Raw genomic sequence first — 12,716 nt, 5'->3', positions numbered from 1 at the left:
GCAATCAACAAGGCGCATTCGCAGTGCGACTTAGACGCATGTGCAGCGGCAGAACATTTGCACCACTGAATCTGGCATCGGCAGTGCGTCCACGGTCCACCACTGAATCAGGCCCAGTGCCACCACCCGTACATACTGTAGGAGCTAATTCAGAGATATACAGTAAGTAAACCCAATATTTACACCCATCTCCAATGTTTTAGATCTGCTCATCTGCTGATCTGGGGCTGCGATGCCGATCGTTGTGCCCCAAATGCTGCAGTATGATTGACAGCTGCTGCCATTTAGGGGCGGTGACAGGAATTACCACAGAAAATGGGAACGTGTGGTCCCCATTTTCTGGGTGTGCCGAAGATGCAGCCTCATGGGGTGTCGGCTGTGTGTGATTTAACTGGACATTCTGAATAACCTGAGGGTTACTCGGACGTCTGATGGTCACTCAGTGGATCCGATGCTGCGGATCACAGAAGTCTTCCGTTGTGCATCTCTTAACTGAACACGCCTCCTGCGTACAAGGACTAACTGCGTCCATTTCTGAATCAGACCCAGACCCCTCTTGATTTCATGCAGTAAAAACTTTTGGCCTGAATAAATGCAACCGTGTTTTCAAACTTTGCAGCCACACTGTAAGTTATCATTTTTTATAGAATTTCTAAGGAGGGGGTCAGGCCACACCTTCCTCCGTTGACCGCACCCCCTGCGTGTACTGGGGCCCTGCAGAGCTATCGGCGTCCCTGGATATAAAAGGCCTATGGACTGCATACACCTGGAGTACTGTACATGCAAAACTGGTTGGTTTACTGACCTAGGGGGATATTTATTAAGCCTTGGGCGGAGATAAAGTGGATGGAGATAAAGTATGAGCCAATCAGCTCCTAACTGTCATTTTTCAAACCCGGTCTGTGACATGTCAGTTAGTAGCTGATTGGCTGGGATGTTATCTGTCGACTTTATCGCCATTCAAGGCTTAGTAAATAGACCCCCCTAGTCCTGTGTATACACACGCGCACACACACACACACACACACACACACACACACACACACACTAATACTGTATGGTCATTTACAATGTGCAAATACTGATATATGTGAACTTTATTGAGAATCAAGTGTTTCTGTAAATACACTTTACTTTTCTACATCATGCTTGTAATCTTTCTCGAATAGAATTATCCTTTGGCATTAACTTGCGAGTTAAGTTATTAAAAGGTATATAATTAGTTATAAATGATGATAAGCTGTTAAATGATAAAAACAGTATATTTGCTTTAAGAATATGAAATGAATACTGGGAAGGACATATGCAAGGTTTAGGGAACGTGTCCTTATGCTGATTCCGGTAAATAAAACACCTCTACAGCCGGGGTTCCACGGGGTGGGCGCTGCACGCTTCTCACTGGCAAATGTATGATCTGCTCCTCGTAGCAGATTCCTACAGGAATGGGTGCAGCTCCAGGGGTAATCTTACATACTGGAAAGAAGGTCGACCTGCAAGAGAGCAGGGCATAAGAAGACTAAAAGTCTGACCCGGGGCACGCTTTTTATATCTATAGATTAAATTGTAACTTTTATTATCACTTGATAAAACTGTAAATTACACAAAATCACTAGGTAATAGTATGTAGAAAATGTATTACATGCATGGGTATAAGGTCATAAGACCATTCATAGAGATACGGTCATAAGACCATTCATAGAGGTATGATCAGAGATAAATACTAATTGGTGTGGCAGACCTTTATCTGCCATGAGCGAAAATATTAATCAGTAATAATGCTCTAAGTTTTCATGCAGAAAAAATATATTCATACCAGATATCAGTAATATCATATATAAGTAGGCTGGTTTACCACAAGAACTTATCGAGCACCAATATTAAATTATGGTCTCTCCCATGGTCTATAACCAATTACCACAATAGTAAGGAGAGTAGACTTCCCTATGTGCGACTTCTAACCATCAGATATAAGGAAAACACAAAACATCCATACACAATTCATATGTGTGCCATATCATAAATGCAAGTAGATAAACAGAAATCTGTATATTTCCAACCCCAATTATGAATATATAGGGCTGTAGGCCTCCATTTTGGAGGGTGCAGCTCTAAAAAGGATGATGCACTATTTGTCGTTTGTGTAGAGTTTATACGTGCATCAGAACATCATTCAAAATTCCTATGCATGGTATAATTAATGATTGATCAAAATATGGAATTGGAAGGTATTACATATCATTGATGTCAATTCGGGATTCATATCAATCAATAGTATACACCATCATATGGAAGCGGACCATCAGATGTTTGTTACCTGTACTACACCAGCTCTTCCATTTTACAGATAAGTTACACCAGAGTTTGCATGTCAGCTATATAGCCAGCAATAACTACAGTCTGGTGTATCATATTTCTACCAGATTGAGGTTGATACAGAATAGACTTCATGCATGCTTTATGTCTGAGTAGAGTTAAAATGTGATAGTTATCAACACTGCATGGGAGCATCGCAGTTAATAGCTAATTTTAGAGTGGTGCACTACAGGTACCATAAATCTTTAGATTAATCCATTTATAACATACCCTTTGTGCCAAATTCCACTAATTAGCAGTATGCACATGGTTTAAATAGCCAAATCCCTATATCCAAATGCAGAGAGATCTGTGGAATTATTGTATACAGATTTTTGACCATCTCCTACATACATATATATATATATATATATATATATATATATATATATAGGTACTCACTCTCTCATTCCAGCAGCCGGGCCACTCTGCAATGTTATAAAGCAACAGAGGGCTCTGAGCAGCAATATTGGAAAAGCAGAATTGAGACCTCTACTTGTCTTTTTTCATACCAAGGTGAAGGGAATGGGCCCCTCTCATCCCGATATTCGATGCTGATAGCAGATATTGGGAAAGCAGAAGGTCCAACCCTTCAAGTACCTTGGTAGGAATCCCTCTCTTTATCTTAACTGGATAACTGTGTGATTTCCATTCCATGTACACACTCTCTCATTCCAGCAGCCGGGTTACTCTGCAATGTTTTAGCAACAGAGGGCTCTGAGCTGCAAAATTGGAAAAGCAGAAGTAGGTACCTCTATTTCTCCTATTCAATACCGTGGTGAAGGAGGCAGACCCCTCTCATCCTGACATTCGATGCTTTAAGCAGATGTTTGAGACAGCAGAAGGCCTGCACCTTTCAATACTCTGATATTTTTTCCTATCTCACTCAAGAAAATATTCTGTGAAGTTTTTTCTATGCTGAATTATAAGCCGCTCATAACTTTATTGTGATTACATAAACCTTTTACTTAAGCTAGCTTATCACTAAATAAAACCACACCACACACTGAAATAAAGACACGGACACAGTAGCTGGAGTTAAAGGTCAGACGATGTTTATTAATCGCTGACCAACTCTTTAAACTAATAATTGAGGCCGAATTAGAATTGAATTGAATATATATTAACTTTAGTTTGGAGGATGGCAAACAGAAAACCGCTGCCAAACACCAGCACCCGTCACCTAGATGACAAACCACCAAACCAAGGAGGGGAGTACACATACCCCGCCTCCTTTCCGCATAACCCGCATTGTGCTGGCCTTACCCCTCTTTCTCTGGCAAACGTTCGGTTCCCGCAGGGGAACGTCTAAATGTCCAACCGCAAGAAAAGGACACACCTGCCGTCCATTTAAAGAGGGAGCCCCACAATGACCACTTATGCCTGTGTGACAGCTGGTTGGCAGCGATTTCCCACCAATCTGGCTTTCAATAGCCCACAGCAAGAACAAAAAACGTAGACGCATTCTGGGAGGGCGGGCGGGCATAAACTGAAAGGCAAGAGGGAGTCTAGCAAGATGGCCACCCCCTATATACTAACCTAAGACCCTCCTCTTCATCCTGATGCACAACCCCTTAAACCAATAGGAAAAAACCAACCGGGAAAACTGATCTGCCTAGCAACTGCTTAGTCATTTAACAACCAATCACAAAAAGTTGATCGCTTATATGGCCTCAGGCTTATGCAGCCTTCAGCTTATCTAAGCCGCTCATAACTTTATTGTGATTACATAAACCTTTTACTTAAGCTAGCTTATCACTAAATAAAACCACACCACACACTGAAATAAAGACACGGACACAGTAGCTGGAGTTAAAGGTCAGACGATGTTTATTAATCGCTGACCAACTCTTTAGACTAATAATTGAGGCCGACTTAGAATTGAATTGAATATATATTAACTTTAGTTTGGAGGATGGCAAACAGAAAACCGCTGCCAAACACCAGCACCCGTCACCTAGATGACAAACCACCAAACCAAGGAGGGGAGTACACATACCCCGCCTCCTTCCCGCATAACCCGCATTGTGCTGGCCTTACCCCTCTTTCTCTGGCAAACGTTCGGTTCCCGCAGGGGAACGTCTAAATGTCCAACCGCAAGAAAAGGACACACCTGCCGTCCATTTAAAGAGGGAGCCCCACAATGACCACTTATGCCTGTGTGACAGCTGGTTGGCAGCGATTTCCCGCCACCAAGGTTTTCCAAACCGCCACCGCCATCCGCAAACAGAACCTTAACCATCCAGAAACTAACTAGCTCTAACGAAAAAGACCGAAAATATCTTCCAGAAAAAACTGCACTCCTTCCGGAGAAAGGTGAACCCCATCGTCTCTATAGAACTGCCTGTTCCGCAGCACCAGCAGAGGATGCTTAATTGCCACTCCGCCTATGGCCTTGACAAACAGAGCCACCGTCGAGTTCACCTTTTTGCGTGCTTTCTCCAGCGCCGAGAAACGCACCGCACCACGCCAATGGAAACGGGGCACCATTTCCGACCAGACAATGCATACCCCAGGCCAGTGACAACGTATCGCCACCACATCCGCCTTTATAGACAAAATCAAGTCTATGCCTTTAACTCGGCCCAGATCATTACCACCCAGATGAATGATAATACAACTGGGGCGACCCCAGCGGCGCTCCCTAGAAAAAAGGACGCGCAACAAATCACCCCATAACATGCCCCTAACACCTAACCATCTCAATTGCCTGGACCCAAAAATCTCAGTCGCCCTAGATGCCATGGGATGTTTCTCCGCCCAAAAAACATATGAATGACCAACCATCCATATGTGGTCTCCAAAATTGCTGACAGCTGTAAAAGAAAATATCCTAATGTCAGATTACGCACATAATCTGTAACTTAAACACAACGTAACCAATAAAACCCAAGTGAAGGAGAAAACTCAAAAAACCTCCCGTGGACCTTGAGAGAACAGCCAATTGAAATTAGGCCCCCTCGGAGGAAAAATTTTAAAAATTCGCTTCACACCCTCGATTCCTGAACGGTAAGCGTTCAAAAACCGACGAGTAAACACGTTTTTGGGTTAGCGCAACAGGCGCACTTATAACTTATCTATACGGACATAGGACTTATAGGAGGCCGACTTCCAGCGACCCAACTCCCGAATAGCCGCTGGTGATGAACCAGCGGCCGCCGCATGGGTAGCCGCCCCAATCCGAAAGGAATGAGTACCGAAGTCCGCCTCCTGCAAGCCCAACGCCGTCAAACATTTCTTGAACACCGATGAGAACTGAAACTTTGTCAGAGGGTCCAACTGCGCGTGCACCAGCAACTGGTTGCCCCCCGGAGGTCTTAACCGCACATACTCTTGCGTCAACCGCAGCGGGCAAACGCCCATACCTCCCTGAGCCTCCAAGGACAACCAGCGACCCCGACCTGTTTGATCTGTCTTGGACCGCACAATCCTACAGAGCAACAGGCCCTCCTGCAAGCGCACATTCTCGTAGAGCAGACCCGATTCCCGGGACGCCTTGCTGCTCGCCACTAGCTCGCTCACCCGAAAAGCCCCGAAAAAGGCAAGGGCATACGCGCTACTAAACAATGCCACCTCAAATTCCGAGGACGCAATCCGAGGTAGCACACGCAGCAATTCCGCTAGCAGCTGCAACGTTATAGGCCTACGTGAATCCGCAGGCGCCGGGTGCAACCTAGCCCAACCTTTCAGCGCTCTGGAAAGGACAAACGACCCCGTGGGGTCCGTTGTCCCGTGGAGTCGCGAGTGAAAGGCGATGCCCGCAAGGGCAGTAGCCATGGCCGCTTTTGACCTACCGTTTTGGTAATGCTCCCAAACAAAGGTCAACAGGGCGTCGTCCGAGGACTCACCTGCTACCCCGTACCTACTCTGAAAGGCTGACCAATCCCGCCATGCAGCATCATACGCTCGTAGCGTAGAGGGAGCCAGTGCACACCTGGCCAACGCCGTTAGACCGCTTCGACCATCTGCCAGACAGAAGGTGGGCACTGTAACCCCTCTGCCTCCGCTCCCGGAACCAACGTCCTGAATTTGTCAAACTGGAACCGGGACAATGCATCCGCAATTCCATTGTCAACTCCAGGTACGTGGCGAGCCCTAAAATTAATATTGCGCTGCAAACAAACCAACACTAAATGCCTTAGCAATCGCAGCGCCTGCGGAGATGAGGAACGCTGGTTATTAATCGCATGCACTACCCCTAAGTTGTCGCAAAGAAACAAAATGTCCCTATTTGCGAACCGTCCGGCCCATAACTCAAGCGCCACTAAGATCGGGAACAATTCCAGCAGAAGCAGGTTCTTGGTAAACCCACGCGTTACCCAAGATGCCGGCCAGGCCGCAGCGCACCATGAGCCAGCGAAGAACGCGCCGAAACCTCGACTGCCTGAAGCATCCGTGAACAACTGCAGCTGCTTACTGGAACAACAAGGAGCGGGCCACAACACTTCCCTGTTGAAGGACACCAGGAACGAGACCCAAATCCGCAAATCATCCTTGATCTCGCGGGAAAGGTACACGGAGTGATTCTGTCGAACCGTCCCCGCGGTGGCCCGCTCAAGTTTGCGACAGAAAATCCTACCCATGGGGATAATCCGACACGCAAAATTGAGAGAACCAAGCAAGGACTGCACCTGTTTAAGCCGAACCCTGCGTTTTCCTAAACAGTCTGTAATCAAACCCAATAGTTTCCGCACCTTATCCTCGGGCAAGCGACAGCACCCCCCTACCGTGTCAATCTCGATACCTAAATAGCTAAGACAAGTGCAAGGACCCTCGCACTTATCCTGCGCAACCGGTACCCCTAAAGCGCAGAATAACGACCTGGCCACCGAGAGAATGTCCCCACAGACCGAACTGTCTCCGGGGCCTACAAAAAGAAAGTCATCCAGGTAGTGAGCCACCCCCATCTGCCCGGAGGCGGTCTGGACGCACCAGTGCAAAAACGTGCTAAAGCACTCAAAGTAGGCGCAGGAGACAGAGCAACCCATGGGGAGACACCGATCGACGTAGAATTCGCCCCCTATTTTGAAACCCAGAAACCGCAGGGAATCTGGGTGTAGCGGGAGTAGCCGAAAGGCCGACTCCACGTCCAATTTTGCCAACAGACTCCCCGGACCACAATCCCGCACTAATCGCAGCGCGTCGTCAAACGACTGATATCGAACTCTGCATTGGGCTTCCGGGATAGCGTCGTTGACCGACAGCCCCGGCGGGTGCGACAAGTGCTGTATCAAACGAAACTTACCTATGGCCTTCTTGGGCACTACCCCTACTGGGGAAATGCACAAGGAGGGCAACGGGGAAAGGGCGTAGGGCCCAGCCATGCGCCCCAGCCCAATCTCCCCGTCAACCTTCCGCCGGACTTCCTGCGGGAATTCCCGAGCCGATCTCAAATTCTGGCGTGCAACCACATACACCGAATCCGGGATTGGCAAACGAAAACCGTGCTGAAAGCCCTGCAAGAGAAACGATGCCGCCGACTCATCGGGGTACAAGGTAAGCCAGCGCTGCAACTCGGGAACTATAATCGGGGAGAAGGCCTTACTTGCCAATTCCACCGGCCTCGGTGGAAGCGGCAGGCTTACCGCCTGTCGCCGCGGTGCATTCCTTGGCCGGGTGACTGGCTCCGCACAACCTGCATGAGTGGCGAAAACGACAGCCCGTTCCTTTGCCGCATTTGCCGTCGTTGTAGGCAAAGCACTTGCCTTTTCCCGTAAATCGAGAAGCCACCGCCCCGGCCGCCCCGGGCTTCTTGGCCGTGACGTCCGGGGTGGGTTTGACCTGCTGCGTGACCTCCAACCACACCTCAACATCCTTAAAACCCGCGGGCAGGGTGGGGTTGCCATCCTGATTGCGACGAAACTTCTCGTCATAATCCCGCCACGCGGAACCCTTGGATTTTAAGTACATATCGTGTACTAAAAACAAATATTTCACCAAGTTGGCATACTCCGCGGGACGCGATTCCGTGTAGCAAGCCATGAACACCAAAAACCCACGCAGCCACTGGTGAAAATTGCGAAACGCATTTTCCCCAATACCACCCGGTTTCTTGGCCGCGTCAAAACCCTGCCGCATTTCCTCTGTAAGGGTGAATATGTCTACATACTTCCCCTTACGGATTTTTTCCCGCATGCGCTTACGAACCCCTCTTGTCACTGCCGTGTTGGCGCAATGTACCATCTCGCCGTAACGGGGAGGGTCGGAGGGGACCACCTGCGCAGGAGCGGCCACCTTGTGCGCCTCCTTGGCCATTCGCCGCGCGATGAGCCTAGCTAATTTACGAGGGCGCCGCGGAGAGCCGGATGATACGCTGCTAGAAGACGAGGAACTACAAGTTGAAACGTGTAAAGGAATATTTAGCTCACCGGAGTTTGAAGGACCCGGAACCGCGTCGTCCGCTGCACCCGCCTCCGCTGATGGCCGTACCTCCACGTTCGCAGTCGCGCTTGTCCGTGACCTTCGCCTCGTGACGGGCGTAGCCCCTGAATTAGACGGAACCTGCAAGGGAGAAAAAGAGGGGACAACCGGCACCGGGGGAACCAGAACATCATTAACACTTGTCCGCAAATGCGGAGGCGGAGAGCCCGTCCCCCCGTTCCGTGGCGGATGGCCGCCCGGCAGCTGCAGGGAGGGGGCCCCCGCCGAGGTGTACCCGATCGACTGCGTAAAGGCTGACCCGCTCACTGCACCGAAACTCGCGGGGTAAGACGGCCGCCACGCCGTATGCGGCGGGCAGCCGCCCGCCCCCGCCCATCCGTATGACGCCGGAAGGAACTGAGGGGGCGCCGCGAGAGGGGGCCAACTCTGTGCCACCTGATACCCACCGCCCGGTGCTTGCCCTGACTGCAGGCCCGCAAAGGCCGGCAAGGGCACCGCGACTCGGGGGCCACCGACCGACCACGTGGACTGCACGCCGGCGCCCGCGCTGGCCCCGTGCAGGGAAAACTGTGTGCCGGACACCGTCATGAAGCCCATGGAAGGCATGCTGGCGGCTAAGGGGAATGCTGGAGCCGGAGGCCACGCAAAACCCCCGGGGAAGGACTGGCTCCCCGCGAAGCCTTGCTGCGCTGCTACCGAAAGCGCCCCGCCGGGCGTCATATAAGCCGCCGAGATGGATGTCTGTGTGGACCCAAACTGAAAAGGACCGGGAAGGGCGTGGAGAGGGGTTTGAAAACCGACGAGCGGGGGCGCCGTTAATGGCGTCGGGGCGTCTGACACCCAGGAGGAGCCCGAGCAGGCCACCGAGGCCGGGGGAAAACCCTGCCATGTGACTGCCGCCGGGGCGGGTGTGGCGGCCGCCGCTGCCACGTCCCCCGCCCCGGCGACACTAGGCCCAAACGGCCCAATATTATTTAAATTGAGGTGCGGTGTGCTAAACCCCCCGCTGGAGGGGGGTAGTATGGGGCCCTGTATTGTCCCGGGGACAGCGGGAGCCGCTACCCGCTGCCCTGGGCTCATATCCCCCAGCTGCATATTGACCCCCCCCTCGCCCCCCGCAGCTCTGCCGCGGCCGTCCGGCACAGCTTGTGCCCCCAGGACGCCGCCGAGAGCCGACCGCGGGGATGGAGGAGGAGGGCCGGAGGCACTTATGGAAGGAGGAAGGGAAGTCGTTTCGCCCGCGGGAGACGCCGGGGAGCGCGGCCCAGCCGGACCGCGCGCACCCGCGCCACGTGCAGAGCGGCCGCCGGCCGCCGGAGGGGAAGTGCTGCAGACGCCCGAGGCAGGAGGGAGAGGAGAGGCCCGTCCCGCTGCGAGCGCCGGGACGCGCGGCCCGGCCGAGCCGCGCGCATCGGCACCACGTGACGAGCGGCCGCTGGCCGCCCGTCTCCGTGCGGCAGAGGAGCGGGCTGTAACTGCCCGTCCCCGCCGCCTGTCTGAAACAGGGGGAAGTCCTCTCTGTGGCGCAACGCTCGGGGAGCGGGAGCGGAAGGCGCTCCCCGCATCCACGAGGCGCCGGGGGGGGGGAGCTGCACGTTTTGGACGAGGCATGGCAGAGGGGGGAGAATCTGCAAAAGTATACAATGACACGCAGAGAGGGGGCACAGCACTGTATAATGCCCTAGAGAAGGCAAATGAAATTCAAAAAAAACAAAACAAAAACAATTTACAGGCAGTGAAAATAAGCAATAGTACTTAATACTTATCCTTCCTGGGGCATAAACTGAAAGGCAAGAGGGAGTCTAGCAAGATGGCCACCCCCTATATACTAACCTAAGACCCTCCTCTTCATCCTGATGCACAACCCCTTAAACCAATAGGAAAAAACCAACCGGGAAAACTGATCTGCCTAGCAACTGCTTAGTCATTTAACAACCAATCACAAAAAGTTGATCGCTTATATGGCCTCAGGCTTATGCAGCCTTCAGCTTATCAAAACATTCATATAGGGTATTCAAAACTATGTACTTTTTCCCGTTGAGGGGTATTCTTCATTAAGAAAGTCATTGTTTATTCATTTCCAGTTGTGGTTTGAAATACATATTAACTCCACACATTGATAAAATCAAGCATGAATAACGTGTAAAGTCTATCTTATTCAGGCAATTGTTTGGAGAATTATTCTTTATGCTGTATGTAAAATATTGATATAGGGTATTCAAAATTGTGTACTATTTCCCGTTGAGGGTTATTCTTCATGATGAAAGTTACTGCTTATCTAATTTTTTGGGGTTTGAAGCACAAACTCCACACAGTGATGAAATCAAGTTTTTTGTTGTAATTTGAAGCACACACAAACTCCACACAGTGTTGAAATTGAGTATGATTAATGTGCTGATCATCCCTTTGCTTCCATATGATGGTGTATTGATTGATATGAATCCCGAATTGACATCAATGATATGTAATACCTTCCAATTCCATATTTTGATCAATCTTAAATTATACCATGCATAGTAATTTTGAATGATGTTCTGATGCACGTATAAATTCGACACAAACGACAAATAGTGCATCATCCTTTGTAGAGCTGCGCCCTCCAAAATGGAGGCCTACAGCCCTATATATTCATAATTGGGGTTGGAAATATACAGATTTCTGTTTATCTACTTGCATTTATGATATGGCACACATATGAATTGTGTATGGATGTTTTGTGTTTTCCTTATATCTGATAGTTAGAAGTCGCACATAGGGAAGTCTACTCTCCTTACTATTGTGGTAATTGGTTATAGACCATGGGAGAGACCATAATTTAATATTGGTGCTCGATAAGTTCTTGTGGTAAACCAGCCTACTTATATATGATATTACTGATATCTGGTATGAATATATTTTTTCCGCATGAAAACTTAGAGCATTATTACTGATTAATATTTTCGCTCATGGCAGATAAAGGTCTGCCACACCAATTAGCATTTATCTCTGATCATACCTCTATGAATGGTCTTATGACCTTATCTCTACGAATGGTCTTATGACCTTATACCCATGCATGTAATACATTTTCTACATACTATTACCTAGTGATTTTGTGTAATTTACAGTTTTATCAAGTGATAATAAAAGTTACATTTTAATCTATAGATATAAAAAGCGTGCCCCGGGTCAGACTTTTAGTCTTCTTTTGCCCTGCTCTCTTGCAGGTCGACCTTCTTTCCATTTTATTGAACTAATTTCCCGGGAGCACCACCAACCTAGTGCCACAGGTATTATACCAATTGAGCCTTTATGTTGGTTTAGATATCATTGAGTAACTCCTAGTGAGTTGAAATTCTCTGTGGTTACTTTCCACAGGTCTAGTGCGGTTTCACATTCTCTTTGTTTAGCGTAATCTTACATACTGAAAGATAAAACCTTGGCAGTGCCACCAGCTATTACAGTCAGTGAAAGACAAATAGTAGGGTAAGCTGAAGGTGATCCAGCATGAAATTGGCACAGAATCCCGTCCTGCCAGCGTATACTGTAATAAAACACCCTGTAACAGTAGAAGAGCCTGGGAAGCTTATACTTGTATCACCTGTACGTGCTGCCCTCCCAGCCTCTCCAGGTTATAGCTGGCACAGCGCAAGAAAACGCAGATAGTGTGGAGGTGGGGAGAGTGCTCACATTACATGTGGTGCAGGATGAAAGGTGCCTAATTTAGGGTTCCTACATATTAGTGTCTCAGTGGCAGAGGTGTAGCTAGGCGCCATGGTGCCCAGAGCAAGGGTATGTTTTAGCGCCCCCCTCCCCTGTACTGAATTGGGGGCCTAGGGGCCATTTCAGACCCTGACGCTGATGTGCAAAAATCGCTATGAAGTGATTTTGCACATCTGTGCATGCGCATATGTCGGTACGTGCATGTGCAAGGTCCTAAACTGCGTTCTCTTCAAAACGCAGTTTAATACATGGAGGGGGGTGGGAATGGGACATTGACGCCA

The sequence above is a fragment of the Pseudophryne corroboree genome, chromosome 3, assembly GCF_028390025.1.
Source record: "Pseudophryne corroboree isolate aPseCor3 chromosome 3, aPseCor3.hap2, whole genome shotgun sequence".
Taxonomy (NCBI): Eukaryota; Metazoa; Chordata; class Amphibia; order Anura; family Myobatrachidae; genus Pseudophryne; species Pseudophryne corroboree.
Note: the sequence above shows the minus strand (reverse complement) of the source record.